Source organism: Aquarana catesbeiana, linkage group LG01, assembly GCF_042186555.1.
Source record: "Aquarana catesbeiana isolate 2022-GZ linkage group LG01, ASM4218655v1, whole genome shotgun sequence".
In the NCBI taxonomy this organism is placed as follows: Eukaryota; Metazoa; Chordata; class Amphibia; order Anura; family Ranidae; genus Aquarana; species Aquarana catesbeiana.
In genome coordinates this window covers 539,191,755-539,209,243 of record NC_133324.1, presented here as the reverse complement: position 1 = coordinate 539,209,243, position 17,489 = coordinate 539,191,755, and the positions used below count along the sequence as shown (strand labels likewise).

The 17,489-nt window shown below is 53.9% G+C and overlaps 1 protein-coding gene across 3 annotated transcripts in view; it reads left to right on the top strand.

Annotated features, from left to right (window-relative positions):
- KDM4B (lysine demethylase 4B) overlaps positions 1 to 17,489 on the top strand; it is a 566,075-nt gene that overhangs the window by 99,713 nt on the left and 448,873 nt on the right. The gene's annotated exons all lie outside the window — the stretch shown is intronic.

Here is a 17,489-nt window from a genome sequence, read left to right as displayed (position 1 = left end):
GGTTCCTGGAGGGGGAGAAGAGATTTCCATAGCTAGGGGGCGGCAACTTCGTCTGACACTAATGTTGCTATGGAAACCTGACCTGCAACCTATTACACTGGTCGTGCTGCTCTGAGCATGTGCAGGATCTGGAGGTGCATGCTGGGTAACCAGCATGCATGGAATACAGAAAGAGATACAGTCTGGCTTCAGATGCCAGAAAAACCCTCAGGCACTGTCTGAAAAAGCAAACCAAAATTTTATTAAACAATTAAATAAAGCACACACAAAAATGTAAACAGCAATCCATAGAAAAAGAGGGCTGGGGAATGACTGTCACCACCCGACCAGTGACCGACATCCGTGTGTTGCCATGCTTATCCCCAGCATGCAGCATGGAGTGTGAGTCCGTGTAGAGTCGTTTTGCTTCTTGAACAGCTGTGTTCAGCAAGCGCTGCGCTCGCCGTGCAGAGTAGGATGGTCAGATGCAGGAGACGCCGGTCATCAGCTGTTCGGTCCCAGCTGATCATCCGTCCACAGTGTTAGCACGTGGCTCCGGAGTAGGGTGCTGACGTCACGTGCTGACGCGTTTCACCAGCCAATTAACGCTGGTTTCCTCAGAGCCCTCTGAGCTGTTCAAGAAGCAAAACGGCTCTACACGGACTCACACTCCATGCCGCATGCTGGGGATAAGCATGGCAGCACACGGGTGTCGGTCACTGGTCGGGTGGTGAGAGTCATTCCCCCTTTGTATGATCATATGTTTCCCGTACTGTTTAATAGCCAGCCTCCCCCTTCTCCTGTTTGCTGCTGCCATTCATAGCCAACTATCTACTTTTCTTTATGCATGATCTGCTCAGATGCTGCGAGCTCAATCTGCTGTGCTTGATGCTGCCATGTTATTATGCTCACCTGTTTAATCAGATGAACTGTCAGTCATTGCCGGTCATTTTTGCTGTGTTCCCTGGGAAGTTATCCCTGCCAGCTCCTGTTCTACCCCATCAGGTCTATTGGCGTATGGACTTCCACTGCTCTCCATCCACATTTACCTGCACACCCGCTATACCACGCCTCTGAAGGGCGATCCACTGACCATGTCACTTCAGCATAACTGCTCTTAATTACTATCATCAGGGTATGAGTGGTGAATGTAGTGTGTCTGTGGTATGCTCAGCCGTGGCTCCCCTTTGTTTTTAAACGACAACGTTGTCTTTTTTTTAGTCAGGGCATGTATTAGTCACTCACCATAGCCCTCTTTTTCTATGGATTGCTGTTTACATTTTTGTGTGGTGCTTTATTTAATTGTTTAATAAAATTTTGGTTTGCTTTTTCAGACAGTGCCTGAGGGTTTTTCTGTCCTCTTGAGAGATCCATTCTCTTTGTTTTTGTCTTGTATGCTTTAGGACATCCCTAACCGGTATCCCGCATCCTTTATGCGGTTGATTGCCTGATATAAGCTTGTTTTTAGAAATATGTATATTGGTGGTTGATCCGGGCTAACCTCACCCAATTTTTGGCTTCAGATGCCCACACATGAGATGGCCGCGGCCTGCTGGGACTTACAAAAGTAAGAAAACATGCTGCAAAAAAACAATGGACTTTAGTTTACAGCATACCTTTACTAGAATACGTTAAGCATGAGGATTATAGGGGTATTTTTATCAAAAGTAAAATTTTGGCCGGAACACCGCTTTAAGTTGTGTTTATAGGGCTAGGAAAGATGTAAGTGTTTAAAGGGTTCATTAACCCTAAAGTATGTTAACCTTAAAAATGAACCTCTCTGTTAACCACCCTAATGTGCCCTTGTTCACAGGGGGGCCTAGCATTCCTGGACTGTCACAAATACTTCATTGCGGCTCAATTGGTCATTGCATTCTGGTGGCTTGTTCTAGATAGATCCAAGTCGGCTTGGGCCATTGAGGCTGCGGTATTGCGATCTGTGGAGGTGTTGTCCAATCTCCTTTTGCGGGGTCCAAAGTCTCCAAACATCTTAACCCCTTCCATGCATACCACCCTTAGGGCCTGGAGGGAAGGCCTGGCCTGTGAAAAGTACCCTCTGACTGCTGTAACCCTGAATGCCCCGCTCTGGAACAATCCCAACCTACAGCACTTTCTCGAGATTCCAGACCCTGTGATATGGGCCAGGTACCATATTAAGGCTCTCTCGGACATCACCTCAGACCTAACGATATTCTCCTTTTGATCACTTAATGTCTCATCACAATGCCCCACCCTTACACAAATTCAGATATTTACAGGTTGTCCCATGATTTTAGGGCTCAGTTCCCATCAGGTGAAAGGCAGATGTTACAGTCTGACCTAGAGTGGATTTTGCGCTTTGATTGTACAGAAAAACCCACCTCCGTGCTATATTTATTTATTTCAGGTACTTATATAGCGCTGTCAATTTACATCACATTCACATCAGTCCCTACCCTCAAGGAGCTTACAATCTAAGGTCCCTAACTCACATTCATACATATGAACATCTCCTCCGGGTCTCATCTTCTGAACTGTCCAGGCTCCATCAGCAATGGTACCGTGACGTTCCGGGGATGGACTCCGCGGACTGGGGAGATGTGTGGGACTTTCTATTTAAAATACTGGTTTCCTTCAGAGACTGCCTCATTCAATACAAGATTGTCCATAGGGCATATCTTACTCCTGCTCGGGTGTACAGGATGAGGTCTTCTCTCTCCCGGAATGCTGGCGTTGTGACCATGCCCCCGGGGACTTTATCCACATCTTCTGGTCCTGCCCGGTAATTACAGGTTTCTAGTCACAAATTCTATCAAAGGTGAATGATCTACTAAGTATCTCTATCATTCCATCCCCAAGAATATGCCTGCTGGGTCTGGTGGAGGACTTGGTGCCCAGGGTGGCGGAGAGAACCTTGTTGGGTCTCCTGCTGTTCTATGCCAGGAAATCCATTGTCCTATGCTGGAAGCGAAAGACTCCTCCCTCTATAGGTCTATGGAAAACGCTTGTTAACAATGTGATACCCCTTTACAGGGACACCGATATACATAGAGGCTGTCTGAAAAAACACGACAGAGTCTGGAGTAAGTGCTTAGCGGAACCCTCTATTGCTGCAGCAGATTAGGTGACCTCTCTGATATATGATGGCTCTCCTTGACAGCCTAATAGACCAATCCTTGATAGTAGGATAATTTAGGTGAGCTAGCTCATTATCAGCCCACCCTTGGAGGAAGAGCCAGGACGGCCCATTGATGTTGATATACTACAGTAGTCGTAAATATTCTAACGGTTTTTGGTAATGTAAGGATACTTTTTGATCCCTGCGTGGGTCCCTTCCCTGTTAATAGCCGGATGGTGGCTGTGCTGTTGTACGTCTGTATTGTCTATGTCAGTGTCTCTCAACCTTTTTACCTTGGAAGAACCCCTGGCAAAAAGTTTGAGATCTCGAGGAACCCCTAAAAAAAATAATCACACCTACAGCTCACGGAACATTGGTACGATCAGCGAGCTGTTCATAACAAAAAAAATTTGTAGAAATGGCATTAAATAAATATTAAAACATACCTATTTAATGTGAAACTTGTGCTTTCTTTTCCTGCAGAGCTGATCCATTCAGGGGACATTACATGGGGCAGAGCACATGACCGGGGACATGACAGGGCACATTACATGGGACAGGGGACAATACGGGGGACATGACATGGGACGGGGCACATGACAGGGGACATTCCATGGAGCGGAGCACATGACAGGGGACATTCCATGGGACAGGGGACATTCCATGGGGCAGGGGACATTCCATGGGACATGACGGGACATTACATGGAGCAGAGCACATGACATTGGAAATTACATGGGACAGGGGACTTTACTTGGGGCAGAGCACATGACAGGGGACATTACATGGGGCAGAGCACATGACGGGGCACATTACATGGGGCGGGGCACATGACGGGGCACATTACATGGGACGGGGCACATGACGGGGCACATTACATGGGGCGGGGCACATGACGGGGCACATGACATGGGGCGGGGCACATGACATGGGGCGGGGCACATGAAGGGGCACATGACATGGGGCGGGGCACATGACATGGGGCACATGACATGGGGCACATGACATGGGGCACATGACATGGGGCACATGACATGGGGCACATTACCTGGGGCGGGGCACATGACGGGGCACATTACCTGGGGCGGGGCACATGACGGGGCACATTACCTGGGGCGGGGCACATGACGGGGCACATTACCTGGGGCGGGGCACATGACATGGCACGGGGCACAGGGCGGGGCACATGACATGGGGCGGGGCACATGACGGGGCACATGACATGGGACGGGGCACATGACGGGGCACATGACATGGGGCGGGGCACATGACGGGGCACATGACATGGGGCGGGGCACATGACATGGGGCTGGGCACGGGACGGGGCACATGACGGGGCACATGACGGGGCGCATGACATGGGACGGGGCGCATGACATGGGACGGGGCACATGACATGGGGCGGGGCACATGACATGGGGCGGGGCACATGACGGGGCACATGACATGGGGCGGGGCACATGACATGGGGCGGGGCACATGACATGGGGCGGGGCACATGACGGGGCACATGACCTGGGGCGGGGCACATGACATGGCACGGGGCACAGGGCGGGGCACATGACATGGGGCGGGGCACATGACATGGGGCGGGGCACGGGACGGGGCACATGACGGGGCACATGACATGGGACGGGGCGCATGACATGGGACGGGGCGCATGACATGGGACGGGGCGCATGACATGGGACGGGGCACATGACATGGGGCGGGGCACATGACATGGGGCGGGGCACATGACGGGGCACATGACATGGCGCGGGGCACATGACATGGGGCGGGGCACATGACATGGCATGGGGCACAGGGCGGGGCACATGACATGGGGCGGGGCACATGACATGGCACATGACATGGGGCGGGGCACGGGACAGGGCACATGACGGGGCACATGATGGGGCACATGACATGGGACGGGGCACATGACATGGGGCGGGGCACATGACGGGGCACATGACATGGGGCGGGGCACATTACATGGGACGGGGCACATGACGGGGCACATTACCTGGGGCGGGGCACAGGGCGGGGCACATGACATGGGGCGGGGCACATGACATGGCACATGACATGGGGCGGGGCACGGGACAGGGCACATGACGGGGCACATGACGGGGCACATGACATGGGACGGGGCACATGACATGGGACGGGGCACATGACATGGGGCGGGGCACATGACGGGGCACATGACATGGGGCGGGGCACATGACATGGCACATGACATGGGGCGGGGCACGGGACGGGGCACATGACGGGGCACATGACGGGGCACATGACGGGGCACATGACATGGGACGGGGCACATGACGGGGCACATGACATGGGGCGGGGCACATTACATGGGACGGGCACATGACGGGGCACATGACCTGGGGCGGGGCACATGACCTGGGGCGGGGCACATGACCTGGGACGGGGCACATGACGGGGCACATGACCTGGGACGGGGCACATGGCGGGGCACATGACCTGGGGCGGGGCACATTACATGGGACGAGGCACATGACCTGGCGCGGGGCACATGACATGGGACGGGGCACATGACATGGGACGGGGCTCATGACAGGGCACATGACATGGGACGGGCACATGACGGGGCACATGACAGGGCACATTACATGGGGCGGGGCACATTACATGGGACGGGGCACATGACCTGGGGCACGGTACATGACCTGGGGCACGGTACATGACCTGGGGCACGGTACATGACCTGGGGCACATAACATGGGACGGGGCACATGACATGGGACGGGCACATGACGGGGCACATGACAGGGCACATTACATGGGGCGGGGCACATGACAGGGTACATGACCTGGGGCGGGGCACATGACCTGGGCACATGACATGGGGCGGGGCACATGACATGGGATGGGGCACATGACATGGGGACATTACATGGGGCGGGGCACATGACAGGGGACATTACATGGGGCGGGGCACATGACAGGGGACATTACATGGGGCAGAGCACATGACAGGGCACATTACATGGGGCAGGGCACATGATAAGGCACATTACATGGGACGGGGCACATGACGGCACATTACATGGGGCAGGGCACATTACATGGGGCAGAGCACATTGCATGGGACAAGGCACATGATAGGGCACATTACATGGGACAGGGCACATTACATGGGACGGGGCACATGACAGGGCACATTACATGGGGCAGAGCACATGATAGGGCACATTACATGGGACGGGGCACATGACAGAGCACATTACAGGGGACATGACGGACATTACATGGGGCAGGACACATTACAGGGGACATTACTGTTGTAATATGCATTATATCAATTACATGGGACAGGGGACATTACGTGGGGCAGAGCACATGACGGGACATTGCATGGGGCACAGCACATGATAGGGCACATTGCATGGGGCACAGCACATGACAGGGCACATTGCATGGGGCACAGCACATGACAGGGCACATTGCATGGGGCACAGCACATGACAGGGCAGGGCACATGACGGGGCACAGCACATGACAGGGCACGGCACATGACAGGGCACATTGCACGGGGCAGGGCACATGACAGGGCACATTGCACGGGGCAGGGCACATGACAGGGCACATTGCACGGGGCAGGGCGCATGACAGGGCACATTGCACGGGGCACGGCACATGACAGGGCACATTGCACGGCACATGACAGGGCACATTGCACGGCACATGACAGGGCACATTGCACGGCACATGACAGGGCACATTGCATGGGGCACAGCACATGACAGGGCAGGGCACATGACAGGGCACATTGCACGGGGCAGGGCGCATGACAGGGCACATTGCACGGGGCACGGCACATGACAGGGCACATTGCACGGCACATGACAGGGCACATTGCACGGCACATGACAGGGCACATTGCACGGCACATGACAGGGCACATTGCACGGCACATGACAGGGCACATTGCATGGGGCACAGCACATGACAGGGCACATTGCATGGGGCACAGCACATGACAGGGCAGGGCACATGACAGGGCAGGGCACATGACGGGGCACAGCACATGACAGGGCAGGGCACATGACGGGGCACAGCACATGGCAGGGCACATGACGGGGCACGGCACATGACAGGGCACATTGCACGGGGCACAGCACATGACAGGGCAGGGCACAGGGCAGGGCACATGACAGGGCTCATTGCACGGGGCAGGGCACATGACAGGGCTCATTGCACGGGGCAGGGCACATGACAGGGCTCATTGCACGGGGCAGGGCACATGACAGGGCTCATTGCATGGGGCAGGGCACATTGCATGGGGCAGGGGACATTACATGGAACGGGGCACATTACATGGGGCAGGCCACATGACAGGGCACATTACATGGGACAGGGCACATGACAGGGAACATTACATGGGGCAGAGCACATGACGGGACATTCCATGGGACAGGGGACATTCCATGGGACAGGGGACATTCCATGGGACAGGGGACATTCCAGGGGACAGGGGACATTCCATGGAGCAGGGGACATTCCATGGGACAGGGGACATTCCATGGGGCAGAGCACATGACAGGGCACATTGCACGGGGCAGGGCACATTGCACGGGGCAGGGCACATTGCACGGGGCAGGGCACATTGCACGGGGCAGGGCACATTGCACGGGGCAGGGCACATTGCACGGGGCAGGGCACATTACATGGAACGGGGGACAGGGCACATTACATGGAACGGGGGACAGGGCACATTACATGGAACGGGGGACAGGGCACATTACATGGAACGGGGGACAGGGCACATTACATGGAACGGGGGACAGGGCACATCACATGGGGCAGGGGACATCGCATGGAGTAGAGCACATGACAGGGGACGTTACATTGGGCAGAGGGCATTGCATGGGACAGGGGACATTCCTTGGGACAGGGGACATTCCATGGGACAGGGGACATTGCATGGGGCAGGGGACATTGCATGGGGCAGAGCACATGACAGGGAACATTGCATGGGACAGGGGACATTACATGGGGCAGAGCACATGACAGGGCACATTGCATGGGGCAGAGCACAGGACAGGGCACATGACAGGGAACATTACATGGGGCAGAGCACAGGACGGGACATTTCATGGGACAGGGGACATTTCATGGGACAGGGGACATTTCATGGGGCATAGCACATGACAGGGGACATTACATGGGGCAGAGCACATTGCATGGGGCAGGGGACATTACATGGAACGGGGCACATGATGGGACATTAAATGGGACAGGGCACATTACATGGGGCAGAGCACATGATGGGACATTAAATGGGACAGGGCACATTACATGGGGCAGAGCACATGATGGGACATTAAATGGGACAGGGCACATTACATGGGGCAGAGCACATCACATGGGACAGGGCACATGACAGGGAACATTGCATAGGACGGCACGACAGGGCACATTACATGGGACAGGGCACATGACAGGGCACATTACATGGGGCAGAGCACATGACAGGGCACATTACATGGGGCAGAGCACATGACAGGGCACATTGCATGGGGCAGAGCACATGACAGGGAACATTGCATGGGGCAGAGCACATGACAGGGCACATTGCATGGGACAGGGCACATGACAGGGCACATTACATGGGGCAGAGCACATGACAGGGCACATTACATGGGGCAGAGCACATGACAGGGCACATTGCATGGGGCAGAGCACATGACAGGGAACATTGCATGGGGCAGAGCACATGACAGGGCACATTGCATGGGGCAGAGCACATGACAGGGCACATGACAGGGAACATTACATGGGGCAGAGCACGGGACAGGGGACATTTCATGGGACAGGGGACATTTCATGGGACAGGGGACATTTCATGGGACAGGGGACATTTCATGGGGCAGAGCACGACAGGGCACATTACATGGGGCAGAGCACATGACAGGGCACATTACATGGAGCAGAGCACATTACTTGGGACAGGGCACATTACATGGGGCAGGGGACATTGCATGGGGCAGAGCACATTACATGGAACGGGGGACATTACTTGGGGCAGGGCACATGACAGGGGACATTACTTGGGGCAGGGCACTTTCCAGGGGACATTGCATGGGGCAGGGCACTTTCCAGGGGACATTGCATGGGGCAGGGCACATAACAGGGGACATTACATCGAGCAGAGCACATTGCATGGGACAGGACACATGACGGGGGACTTTACATGGGACAGGGCAAATTACATGGAACAGAGCATATTAGAGGGGATATTACATGGGGCAAGACACATTACATGGGGCAGAGCACATGACAGGGCACATTACATGGAGCAGAGCACATTACTTGGGACAGGGCACAATACATGGGGCAGGGGACATTGTATGGGGCAGAGCACATTACATGGAACGGGGGACATTACTTGGGGCAGGGCACATGACAGGGGACATTACTTGGGGCAGGGCACATGACAGGGGACATTACTTGGGGCAGGGCACATGACAGGGGACATTACTTGGGGCAGGGCACATGACAGGGGACATTACTTGGGGCAGGGCACATGACAGGGGACATTACTTGGGGCAGGGCACTTTCCATGGGACATTGCACGGGGCACGGCACATGACAGGGCTCATTGCACGGGGCACGGCACATGACAGGGCTCATTGCACGGGGCACGGCACATGACAGGGCTCATTGCACGGGGCACGGCACATGACAGGGCTCATTGCACGGGGCACGGCACATGACAGGGCTCATTGCACGGGGCAGGGCACATGACAGGGCTCATTGCACGGGGCAGGGCACATTACATGGGGCAGGGCACATGACAGGGCACATTACATGGGACAGGGCACATGACAGGGCACATTACATGGGGCAGAGCACAGGGCAGGGCACATGACGGGGCACGGCACATGACAGGGCACATTGCACGGCACATTGCACGGCACATGACAGGGCACATTGCATGGGGCAGGGCACATGACAGGGGACATGGCACGGCACATGACAGGGCACATGACAGGGCTCATTGCACGGGGCACGGCACATGACAGGGCTCATTGCACGGGGCACGGCACATGACAGGGCTCATTGCACGGGGCAGGGCACATGACAGGGCTCATTGCACGGGGCAGGGCACATGACAGGGCTCATTGCATGGGGCAGGGCACATTGCATGGGGCAGGCCACATTGCATGGGGCAGGCCACATTGCATGGGGCAGGCCACATTGCATGGGGCAGGCCACATTGCATGGGGCAGGCCACATTACATGGGACAGGGCACATGACAGGGCACATTACATGGGACAGGGCACATTACATGGGACAGGGCACATGACAGGGAACATTACATGGGGCAGAGCACATGACGGGACATTCCATGGGACAGGGGACATTCCATGGGGCAGGGGACATTCCATGGGGCAGAGGACATTCCATGGGGCAGGGGACATTCCATGGGGCAGGGGACATTCCATGGGGCAGGGGACATTCCATGGGGCAGGGGACATTCCATGGGGCAGGGGACATTCCATGGGGCAGGGGACATTCCATGGGGCAGGGGACATTCCATGGGGCAGGGGACATTCCATGGAGCAGGGGACATTCCATGGGGCAGGGGACATTCCATGGGGCAGGGGACATTCCATGGGGCAGAGGACATTCCATGGGGCAGAGGACATTCCATGGGGCAGAGGACATTCCATGGGGCAGAGGACATTCCATGGGGCAGAGGACATTCCATGGGGCAGAGGACATTCCATGGGGCAGAGGACATTCCATGGGGCAGAGGACATTCCATGGGGCAGAGGACATTCCATGGGGCAGAGCACATGACAGGGCACATTGCACGGGACAGGGCACATTGCACGGGGCAGAGCACATTACATGGAACGGGGGACAGGGCACATCACATGGGGCAGGGCACATCACATGGGGCAGGGGACATCGCATGGGGTAGAGCACATGACAGGGGACATTGCATGGGACAGGGGACATTCCATGGGACAGGGGACATTCCTTGGGACAGGGGACATTGCATGGGGCAGAGGACATTGCATGGGGCAGAGCACATGACAGGGAACATTGCACGGGACAGGGGACATTACATGGGGAAGAGCACATGACAGGGGACATTACATGGGGCAGAGCACATGACAGGGCACATTGCATGGGGCAGAGCACAGGACAGGGCACATGACAGGGAACATTACATGGGGCAGAGCACAGGACAGGGGACATTTCATGGGACAGGGGACATTTCATGGGGCATAGCACATGACAGGGGACATTACATGGGGCAGAGCACATTGCATGGGGCAGGGGACATTACATGGAACGGGGCACATGATGGGACATTAAATGGGACAGGGCACATTACATGGGGCAGAGCACATGATGGGAAATTAAATGGGACAGGGCACATTACATGGGGCAGAGCACATCACATGGGACAGGGCACATGACAGGGAACATTACATGGGACGGCACGACAGGGCACATTACATGGGACAGGGCACATGACAGGGAACATTACATGGGGCAGAGCACATGACAGGGAACATTACATGGGGCAGAGCACATGACAGGGCACATTACATGGGGCAGAGCACATGACAGGGAACATTACATGGGGCAGAGCACATGACAGGGCACATTGCATGGGGCAGAGCACATGACAGGGCACATGACAGGGAACATTACATGGGGCAGGGCACATTACATGGGGCAGAGCACATGACAGGGAACATTACATGGGGCAGAGCACATGACAGGGCACATTGCATGGGGCAGAGCACATGACAGGGCACATGACAGGGAACATTACATGGGGCAGAGCACGGGACAGGGGACATTTCACGGGACAGGGGGACATTTCACGGGACAGGGGGACATTTCACGGGACGGGGACATTTCACGGGACAGGGGGACATTTCACGGGATAGGGGACATTTCATGGGACAGGGGACATTTCATGGGACAGGGGACATGACAGGGAACATTGCACGGGACAGGGAACATTACATGGGGCAGAGCACATGACAGGGCACATTGCATGGGGCAGAGCACATGACAGGGCACATGACAGGGAACATTACATGGGGCAGAGCACGGGACAGAGGACATTTCACGGGACAGGGGGACATTTCACGGGACAGGGGGACATTTCACGGGACAGGGGGACATTTCACGGGACAGGGGGACATTTCACGGGACAGGGGGACATTTCACGGGACAGGGGGACATTTCACGGGACAGGGGACATTTCACGGGACAGGGGACATTTCACGGGACAGGGGACATTTCACGGGACAGGGGACATGACAGGGAACATTGCACGGGGCAGAGCACAGGACAGGGCACATGTCAGGGAACATTACATGGGGCAGAGCACAGGACAGGGGACATTTCATGGGACAGGGGACATTTCATGGGGCATAGCACATGACAGGGGACATTACATGGGGCAGAGCACATTGCATGGGGCAGGGGACATTACATGGAACGGGGCACATGATGGGACATTAAATGGGACAGGGCACATTACATGTGGCAGAGCACATGATGGGACATTAAATGGGACAGGGCACATTACATGGGGCAGAGCACATGATGGGACATTAAATGGGACAGGGCACATTACATGGGGCAGAGCACATCACATGGGACAGGGCACATGACAGGGAACATTACATGGGACGGCACGACAGGGCACATTACATGGGACAGGGCACATTACATGGGGCAGAGCACATGACAGGGAACATTACATGGGGCAGAGCACATGACAGGGAACATTACATGGGGCAGAGCACATGACAGGGCACATTACATGGGGCAGAGCACATGACAGGGCACATTACATGGGGCAGAGCACATGACAGGGCACATTGCATGGGGCAGAGCACATGACAGGGCACATGACAGGGCACATTACATGGGGCAGAGCACATGACAGGGCACATTACATGGGGCAGAGCACATGACAGGGCACATTACATGGGGCAGAGCACATGACAGGGCACATTGCATGGGGCAGAGCACATGACAGGGCACATGACAGGGAACATTACATGGGGCAGAGCACGGGACAGGGGGACATTTCACGGGACAGGGGGACATTTCACGGGACAGGGGGACATTTCACGGGACAGGGGGACATTTCACGGGACAGGGGGACATTTCACGGGACAGGGGGACATTTCACGGGACAGGGGGACATTTCACGGGACAGGGGGACATGACAGGGAACATTGCACGGGACAGGGGACATTACATGGGGCAGAGCACGACAGGGCACGTTACATGGGGCAGAGCACATGACAGGGCACATTACATGGAGCAGAGCACATTACTTGGGACAGGGCACATTACATGGGGCAGGGGACATTGCATGGGGCAGGGGACATTGCATGGGGCAGAGCACATTACATGGAACAGGGGACAAGGCACATCACATGGGGCAGAGCACATCACATGGGGCAGGGGACATTACTTGGGGCAGGGCACATGACAGGGGACATTACTTGGGGCAGGGCACTTTCCATGGGACATTGCATGGGACAGGGCACATAACAGGGGACATTACATCGAGCAGAGCACATTGCATGGGACAGGACACATGACGGGGGACTTTACATGGGACAGGGCAAATTACATGGAACAGAGCATATTAGAGGGGATATTACATGGGGCAAGACACATTACATGGGGCAGAGCACATGACAGGGGACATGACAGGGGACATTACATGGGACAGGGCACATTACTTGGGGCAGGGCACATGACAGGGGACATTACATGGGGCAGAGCACATGGCAGGGGACATTACATGGGGCAGAGCACATTATAGGGGACATTCCATGGGACAGGGCACATAACAGGGGACATTACATGGAGCAAAGCACATTACATGGGATAGGGGACATTACATGGGATAGGGGACATTTCATGGGACAGGACACATGACCGGGGACTTTACATGGGGCAGAGCACATCACAGGGGAAATTACATGGGGCAGAGCACATGACAGGGGACATTACATGGGACAGGGCACATTACAGGGGACATTACATGGGACGGGGGACATTACATGGGGCAGAGCACATTACAGGGGACATTACATGGGACAGGGCACATTGCATGGGACAGGGGACATTACATGGGACGGGGGACATTACATGGGGCAGAGCACATGACAGGGAACATTGCATGGGACAGGACACATGACAGGGGACATTACATAGGGAAGAGCACATGACGGGGCACATTACTTGGGGCAGGGGACATTACATGGGACAGGGCACATTGCATGGGGCAGAGCACATGACAGGGGACATGACATGGGACAGGGGACATGACATGGGACGGGGCACATGACATGGGACGGGGCACATGACATGGGACGGGGCACATGACATGGGACGGGGCACATGACATGGGACGGGGCACATGACATGGGACGGGGCACATGACAGGGGACATTCCATGGGGCAGAGCACATTGCATGGGATAAGGGACATGACACATTACATGGGGCAGAGCACATTGCATGGGATAGGGCACATGACAGGCGACATTACATGGAACAGGCAACATTACATGGGATAGGGGACAGGGCAAATGACAGGGCATGGGACAGGGCCCATAACAGGGGACATTCCATATGACAGGGGACATTCCATGGGACAGGGCACATGACATAGGGCATTACATGGGACAGAGGACATTGCATGGGACAGGTCACATGACAGGGGACATTACATGGGACAGGGCACATGGCAGGGGACATTACATGGGACACGGGACATTGCATGGGGCAGGACACACAACAGGGGACTTTACATGGGACAGGGCACATGACAGAGGACTTTACATGGGACAGGGGACTTTACATGGGACAGGGCACATGACAGGGAACATTATTTGGGGCAGGGCACATTACATGGGGCAGAGCACATGACAGGGGACATTACTTGGGGCAGGGCACATGACAGGGGGGACATTACTTGGGGCAGGGCACATGACAGGGGACATTACATGGGCAGAGAACATTACATGGGGTAGGGGACATGACAGGGGACATTACAAGGGACAGACTGTTGGGTACATTGTGGGGGGAAACAGCTGGGCACACTTCAGTACTTGCTTTCTTCTTCTGGCTTCAGAGCTCATTTCTTATCTCCTCCAGTGGCTCGCTGTTCCTCCTCGGCCCCTCCTCCTTCTATCCTGTCCACCCCAAATGATGTCACATACAACCACTCGGGAAGGACAGGAGAGGAGGAGGGGCCTGCGGGGAACAGCGCGCTACAGCCAATAGGGTGCCAGCTGCTCCCCTGCCTATCTCTGCCTGTGTCTGCGATCCTCCTGTCAGCTGCCTGCGACTGACAGTCAGATTACCGCGGAACCCGGTTGAGAACCACTGGTCTATGTGTTTATTAAGAAAATAATTTTGATCTTATAAAGCTGAACTCCAGGTATGGTTTTTATTGCATAGTTACATTGGTCCAGTGTGAACTAATGTACGTATGCATGTTCCATATCTTTCGGACCACCTGTACTATTACAGTGGTTGCCACGATCTGTCGGGTTCTGGCGGCTATGCTTGACGTATGACCGTGTTTGATCACTATGCAGAAGGGCAGGCATTCAGCACAGAACCCGTGAGACCGCAGTAATCAATGTAGTAGTTCCTACCACTAGTAGGTATGGAGCAATCTCTGTAGTAGAGTTTCACGATTAATCGTTAAATTGCAATCTCGATTCAGCTCCTGCTTTAACCACTTCAGCCCCGGAAGGATTTACCCCCTTCCTGACCAGAGCACTTTTTACAAATTGGCACTGCGTCGCTTTAACTGCTAATTGCGCGGTCATGCAATGCTGTAACCAAACGAAATTTGCGTCCTTTTCTTCCCACAAATAGAGCTTTCTTTTGATGGTATTTGATCACCTCTGCCGTTTTTATTTTTTGCGCTATACACGGAAAAAGACCGAAAATTTTGAAAAAAAATGATATTTTCTACTTTTTGTTCTAAAAAAAATCCAATAAACTCAATTTTAGTCATACATTTAGGCCAAAATGTATTTGGCCACATGTCTTTGGTAAAAAAAATGTCAATAAGTGTATATTTATTGGTTTGCGCAAAAGTTATAGCGCCTACAATCTAGGGTACATTTTCTGGAATTTACACAGCCTTTAATTTATGACTGCCTATGTCGTTTCTTGAGGTGCTAAAATGGCAGGGCAGTACAAAACCCCCACAAATGACCCCATTTTGGAAAGTAGACACCCCAAGGAAATTGCTGATAGGCATGTTGAGCCCATTGAATATTCATTTTTTTTGTCCCAAGTGATTGAATAATGACAAAAAAAAAAAAAAAAAAAAAAATTACAAAAAGTTGTCACTAAATGATATATTGCTCACACAGGCCATGGGCATATGTGGAATTGCACCCCAAAATACATTTAGCTGCTTCTCCTGAGTATGGGGATACCACATGTGTGGGACTTTTTGGGAGCCTAGCCGCATACGGGGCCCCGAAAACCAATCACCGCCTTCAGGATTTCTAAGGGCGTACATTTTTGATTTTACTCCTCACTACCTATCACAGTTTTGAAGGCCATAAAATGCCCAGATGGCACAAACCCCCCCCAAATGACCCCATTTTGGAAAGTAGACACCCCAAGCTATTTGCTGAGAGGCATGTTGAGTCCATGGAATATTTTATATTTTGACACAAGTTGCGGGAAAGTGACAATTTATTTATTTATTTTTTTTTTTTTGCACAAAGTTGTCACTAAATGATATATTGCTCACACAGGTCATGGGCATATGTGGAATTGCACCCCAAAATACATTCTGCTGCTTCTCCTGAGTATGGGGATACCACATGTGTGGGACTTTTTAGGAGCCTAGCCGCGTACGGGACCCCGAAAACCAATCACCGCCTTCAGGATTTCTAAGGGTGTACATTTTTGATTTCACTCTTCACTGCCTATCACAGTTTCGGAGGTCATGGAATGCCCAGGTGGCACAAACCCCCCCCCAAATGACCCCATTTTGGAAAGTAGACACCCCAAGCTATTTGCTGAGAGGCATGGTGAGTATTTTGCAGCTCTCATTTGTTTTTGAAAATGAAGAAAGACAAAAAAAAAAAATTTTTTTTTTCTTTTTTTAATTTTCAAAACTTTGTGACAAAAAGTGAGGTCTGCAAAATACTCACTATACCGCTCAGCAAATAGCTTTGGGTGTCTACTTTCCAAAATGGGGTCATTTGGGGGGGGTTTGTGCCACCTGGGCATTCCATGGCCTCCGAGACTGTGATAGGCAGTGAAGAGTGAAATCAAAAATTTACGCCCTTAGAAAGCCTGAAGGCGGTGCTTGGTTTTCGGGGTCCCATACGCGGCTAGGCTCCCAAAAAGTCTCACA